Here is a 6,724-nt window from a genome sequence, read left to right as displayed (position 1 = left end):
TAATATACATGTTTCAATGCCATTATCCCAAATCATCCCACCCTCTCCCTCTCCCACAGAGTCCAAAAGACTGTTCTATACATCTGTGTCTCTTTTGCTGTCTCGCATACAGGGTTTTCATTACCATCCTTCTAAATTCCATATATATACGTTATTATACTGTATTGTTTTTCTTTCTGGCTTATGTCACTCTGTATAACAGGCTCCAGTTTCATCCACCTCATTAGAACTGATTCAAATATATTTTTTTTAATGGCTTAGTAATACTGCATTGTCGGAGAAGGGAATGGCACCCCACTCCAGTACTCTTGCCTGGAGAATCCCATGGATGGAGGAGCATGGTAGGCTACAGTCCATGGGGTCGCTAAGAGTTGGACACAACGGAGCAACTTCACTTTCACTTTTCACTTTCACGCATTGGAGAAGGAAATGGCAACCCATTCCAGTGTTCTTTCCTGGAGAATCCCAGGGACGGAGGAGCCTGGTGGGCTGCCATCTATAGGATCGCACAGAGTCGGACATGACTGACCCGACTTAGCAGCAATACTCCATGTATATATGTACCACTGCTTTCTTATCTATTAATCTGCTGATGGACATCTAGGTTGCTTCCATGTCCTGACTATAGTAAACAGAGCTGTGGTGAACATTGGGTACTTGTGTCTCTTTCGATTCTGGTTTCCTCAGTGTGTATATCCAGAAGTGGGATTGCTGAGTCCCATCTTTGCATTCTAGGGATAAATCCCATTTGTTATTATGTATAATCCTTTTACGGAGAAGGCAATGGCACCCCACTCCAGTACTCTTGCCTGGAAAATCCCATGGATGGAGGAGCCTGATAGGCTCCAGTCCATGGGGTCGCTAAGAGTCGGGCACAACTGAGCGACTTCACTTTCACTTTTCACTTTCATGCATTGGAGAAGGAAATGGCAACCCACTCCTGTATTCTTACCTGGAGAATACCAGGGACAGAGGAGCCTAGTGGGCTGCCCTCTATGGGCAGCAGAGAGTCGGACAGGACTGAGGCGACTTAGCAGCAGCAGCAGCATAATCCTTTTAATGTGTTCTTGAATTTGGCTTACTATTATTCTTTGCATCTGTATTCATCAGGGATATTGGTCCATAATTTTTCCTTGTACTGTCCTTATCTGTCTTTGGTATCAGAGTAATGCTGGCCTTGTAGAATGAGTTTGGAGGTGTTCTCTTCTCTTTAATTGTTCAGAAGTGTTTAAAAAGAATTGGCATTAATACTTTAAATGTTTGGTAAAATTCACCAGTGAAGCCATCCACTTTTGGAGTTTTCTGTGTTGGGCTTTTTAAAATTACTGTTTAAATTTCTTTTCTTGTTCTTGATCTATCTAAATTTTATATTTCTTCCTGATTCAGGTTTTCAGGTTGTTGTGTTTCTAGGGTCTTATTCATTTCTTATAGGTTATCTAACTTTGTGGTATATAATTGTTCACATCCTCTTATGATCGTAAGTATTTCTAGAGTATAAAGCTGAAATGACTTCTCTTTCATTTATATTTTCATTTATTTGTATTTTTCCTACAGCTAAACATGTATCAATTTTTAAAAAATACTTTGAATAAACCAGGTCTTTGTTTCACTGACCTTTTGTGTTATTGTTCTTGTCTTTATTTTCTTTACTTCTGCTCTGATATTTATTACTTCATTCCTTCTGCTAACTTTGAGCTTAATTTGTCTTTTTCTCATTCCTTGAAATGTAAAGTTAGGTTATTTATTTGAGATCTTTTAATTTCTTAATATTTTCACTTATCTCCAAAACTTCCCTTTCAGAATTGATTTTGCAACAGCCCCTAAGATTAAAATGTCTGTTTCCATTTTCCTTTGTTTGGAGATAATGTTTTAAATAAATTTATTTATTTTAATTAGAGGCTAATTACTTTAAAATATTGTATTGGTTTTGCCATATATTGACATGAATCTGCAATGGGTGTACATACATTCTCCATCCTGAATCCCCCTCCCACCTCCCTCCCCATCCCCTCCCTCTGGGTCATCCCAGTTCACCAGTCCCAAGAATTCTGTATCATGCATTGAACCTGGACTCATGATTCATTTCACATATGATAATATACACGTTTCAGTACCATTCTCCCAAATCATCCCACACTCGCCCTTTCCCACAGAGTCCAAATGATTGTTCTATACATCTGTGTCTCTTTTGCTGTCTTGCATACAGGGTTATTGTTACCATCTTTTAAGTTCCATATATATCCATTAGTATACTGTATTATTGTCTTTCTTTCTGGCTTACATCACTCTGTATAATAGGCTCCAGTTTCATCCACCTCATTAGAATGGATTCAAATTTATTGTTTTTAATGGCTGAGTAATACTCCATTGTGTATATCTGCCACAGCTTTCTTATCCATTCATCTGCTGATGGACATCTATGTTGCTTCCATGTCCTGGCTATTATAAACAGTGCTGTCATGAACATTGGGGTACACGTGTCTCTTTCAACTCTGGTTTCCTCGGTGCGTAGGCCCAGCAATGGGATTGCTGGGTCATATGGCAGTTCTATTTCCAGTTTTTTAAGGAATCTATACACTGTTCTCAATAGTGGCTGTACTAGTTTGCATTCCCACCAGCAGTGTAAGAGGGTTCCCTTTTCTCCACACCCTCTCCAGCATTTATTGCTTGTAGACTTGTGGATAGCAGCCATTCTGACTGGTGTGAAATGGTACCTCATTGTGGTTTTGATGTGCATTTCTCTGATAATGAGTGATGTTGAGCATTTTCTCATGTGTTTGTTAGCCATCTGTATGTCTTCTTTGGAGAAATGTCTATTCATTTCTTCGGCCCATTTTTTGACTGGGTCATTCATTTTTCTGGAATTGAGCTGCAGAAGTTGCTTTTATATTTTTGAGATTAGTTCTTTGTCAGTTGCTTCATTTGCTACTATTTTCTCCCATCCTGAAGGCTATCTTTTCACCTTGCTTATAGTTTCCATTGTTGTGCAGAAGCTTTCAATTTTAATTAGGTCCCACTTGGTTAGTTTTGCTTTTATTTCCAATATTCTGGAAGGTGGGTCATAGAAGATCCTGCTGTGATGTATGTCGGAGAGTGTTTTCCCTATGTTTTCCTCTAGGAGCTTTATAGTTTATAGTTTCTGGTCTTACATTTAGATCTTGAATCCATTTTGAGTTTATTTCTGTGTGTGGTGTTAGAAAGCATTCTAGTTTCATTCTTTTAGAAGTGGTTGACCAGTTTTCCCAGCACCACTTGTTAAAGAGATTGTCTTTAATCCATTGTATATTCTTGCCTCCTTTGTCAAAGATAAGTTGTCCATAGGTGTGTGGATTTATCTCTGGGTTTCTATTTGGTTCCATTGATCTATATTTCTGTCTTTGTGCCAGTACCATACTGTCTTGATGACTGTGGCTTTGTAGTAGAGCCTGAAGTCAGGCAGGTTGATTCCTCCAGTTCCATTCTTCTTTCTCAAGATTGCTTTGGCTATTCGAGGTTTTTTGTATTTCCATACAAATTTTGAAATTATTTGTTCTAGCTCTGAAAAATACCATTGGTAGCTTGATAGGGATTGCATTGAATCTATACATTGCTTTGGGAAGTGTACTCATTTTCACTATATTGATTCTTCTGATCCATGACCATGGTATATTTCTCCATCTATCAGTGTCCTCTTTGATTTCTTTCACCACTGTTTCATAGTTTTCTATATATAGGTCTTTAATTTCTTTAGGTAGATATATTCCTAAGTATTTTGGAGAAGGCAATGGCAACCCACTCCAGTACTCTTGCCTGGCAAATCCCATGGACGGAGGAGCCTGGTAGGCTACAGTCCATGGGGTCGTGAAGAGTCAGACACGACTGGGCAACCTCACTTTCACTTTTCACTCTCAAGCACTGGAGAAGGAAATGGCAACCCACTCCAGTATGCTTGCCTGGAGAATCCCAGGGAGGGGAGCCTGGTGGGCCACTGTCTATGATGTCGCACAGAGTCGGACACAACTGACGTGACTTAGCAGAAGCAGCATTCCTAAGTATTTTATTCTTTTCGTTGCAATGGTGAATGGAATTTTTTCCTTAATTTTTCTTTCTGTTTTCTCATTATTAGTGTATTGGAATGCAAGGGAGTTCTGTGTGTTGATTTTATATCCTGCAACTTTACTATATTCATTGATTAGCTCTAGTAATTTTCTGGTGGAGTCTTTAGGGTTTTCTATGTAAAGGATCATGTCATCAGAAAACAGTGAGTTTTACTTCTTCTTTTCCAATCTGGATTCCTTTTATTTCTTTTTCTGCTCTGATTGCTGTGGCCAGAACTTCCAAAACTATGTTGAATAGTAGTGGTGAGAGTGGGCACCCTTGTCTTGTTCCTGACTTTAGGGGAAATGCTTTCAATTTTTCACCATTGAGGATAATGTCTGCTTTGGGTTTGTCATATATAGCTTTTATTATGTTGTGGTATGTTCCTTCTATTCCTGCTTTCGAGAGGGTTTTTTATCATAAATGGATGTTGAATTTTGTCAAAGGCTTTCTCTGTACCTATTGAGATAATCATATGGCTTTCATTTTTCAATTGTTAATGTGGTGTATTACATTGATTGATATGTGGATATTGAAGAATCCTTGCATCTCTCTGATAAAGCCCACTTGGTCATGATGTATGATCTTTATAATGTATTGTTGGATTCTATTTGCTAGACTTTTGTTAAGGATTTTTGCATCTATGTTCATCAGTGATATTGGCCTGTAGTTTTCTTTTTTGTGTGTGGCATCTTTGACAGGTTTTGGTATTAAGGTGATGGAGGCCTCATAGAATAAGTTTGTAAGTTTACCTTCCTCTTCAATTTTCTGGAAGTTTGCATAGGATAGGTGTTAGCTCTTCTCTAAATTTTTGGTAGAATTCAGCTGTGAAGCCGTCTGGACCTGGGCTTTTGTTTGCTGGAAGATTTCTGACTACAGTTTCAATTTCTGTGCTCGTGATGGGTCTGTTAATATTTTCTATTTCTTCCTGGTTCAGTTTTGGAAAGTTGTACTTTTCTAAGAATTTGTCCATTTCTTCCAAGTTGTCTATTTTTTTGGCATATAGTTGCTGATAGTAGTCTCATGATCCTTTGTATATCTGTGTTGTCTGATGTGATCTCTCCATTTTCATTTCTAATTTTATTGATTTGATTTTTCTCCCTTTGTTTCTTGATGAGTCTGGCTAATGGTTTGTCAGTTTTATTTATCTTCTCAAAGAACTAGCTTTTGGCTTTGTTGATTTTTGCTGTGGTCTCTTTTGTTTCTTTTGCATTTATTTCTGCCCTAATTTTTAAGATTTCTTTCCTTCTACTAACCCTGGGGTTCTTTATTTCTTCCTTTTCTAGTTGCTTTAGGTGTAGAGTTAGGTTATTTATTTGACTTTTGTCTTATTTCTTGAGGTATCCCCTTATTGCTATGAATCTTCCCCTTAGCACTGCTTGTACAGTTTCACACAGGTTTTGTGTTGTTGTTGTGTTTTCATTTTAATTCGTTTCTATGGATATTTTGATTTGTTTTTTGATTTCTTCTGTGATTTGTTGGTTATTCAGCAGCGTGTTTTTCAGCCTCCATATGTTGGAATTTTTAACAGTTTTTCTCCTGTAATCGACATCTAATCTTACTGCATTGCGGTCAGAAAAGATGCTCGGAATGATTTCAATTTTTTTGAATTTACCAAGGCTAGATTTATGGCTCAGGATTTGATCTAACCTGGAGAACATTCCCTGTGCACTTCAGAAAAAGGTGAAATTCATTGTTTTGGGGTGAAATGTCCTATAGATATCAATTAGGTCTAACTGGTCTATTGTATCATTTAAAATTTGTGTTTCCTTGTTAATTTTCTGTTTAGTTGATCTATCCGTAGGTGTGAGTGGGGTGTTAAAGTCTCCTGCTACTATTGTGTTATTGTTAATTTCCCCTTTCATACCTGTTAGCATTTTTCTTACATATTGCAGTGCTCCTGTGTTGGGTGCATATATATTTATAATTGTTATATCTTCTTCTTGGATTGATCCTTTAATTATTATGTAGTGTTCTTCTTAGTCTCTTTTCACAGCCTTTGTTTTAAAGTCTATTTGATCTGATATGAGTGTTGCTACTCCTGCTTTCTTTTGATCTGTATTTGCATGGAATATCTTTTTCCAGCCCTTCACTTTCAGCCTGTATGTGTCCCTTGCTTGTAGGTGGGTCTCTTGTAGACAACATATACAGGGGTCTTGTTTTTGTATCCATTCAGCCAGTCTTTGTCTTTTGGTTGGGGGCATTCAACCCATTTACATTTAAGGTAATTATTGATCAGTATGATCCCGTTGCCATTTACTTTGTTGTTTTGGGTTTGAGTTTATACTCCCTTTCTGTGTTTCCTGTCTAGAGAAGATCCTCCAGCATTTGTTGGAGAGCTGGTTTGGTGGTGCTGAATTCTCTCAGCTTTTGCTTATCTGTAAAGCTTTTGATTTCTCCTTCAGATTTGAATGAGATCCTTGCTGGGTACAGTAATCTGGGCTGTAGGTTATTTTCTTTCATCACTTTAAGTATGTCCTGCCATTCCCTCCTGGCCTGAAGAGTTTCTATTGAAAGATCAGCTGTTATCCTTATGGGAATCCCCTTGTGTGTTATTTGTTGTTTTTCCATTGCTGCTTTTAATATTTGTTCTTTGTGTTTGATCTTTGTTAATTTGATTAATATGTGTCTTGGGGTTTTTCACCTT

This window comes from Bison bison, unplaced genomic scaffold (assembly GCF_000754665.1).
Source record: "Bison bison bison isolate TAMUID 2011002044 unplaced genomic scaffold, Bison_UMD1.0 scf7180017864029, whole genome shotgun sequence".
Lineage (NCBI taxonomy): Eukaryota > Metazoa > Chordata > Mammalia > Artiodactyla > Bovidae > Bison > Bison bison.
This window is presented reverse-complemented; position numbering follows the sequence as displayed.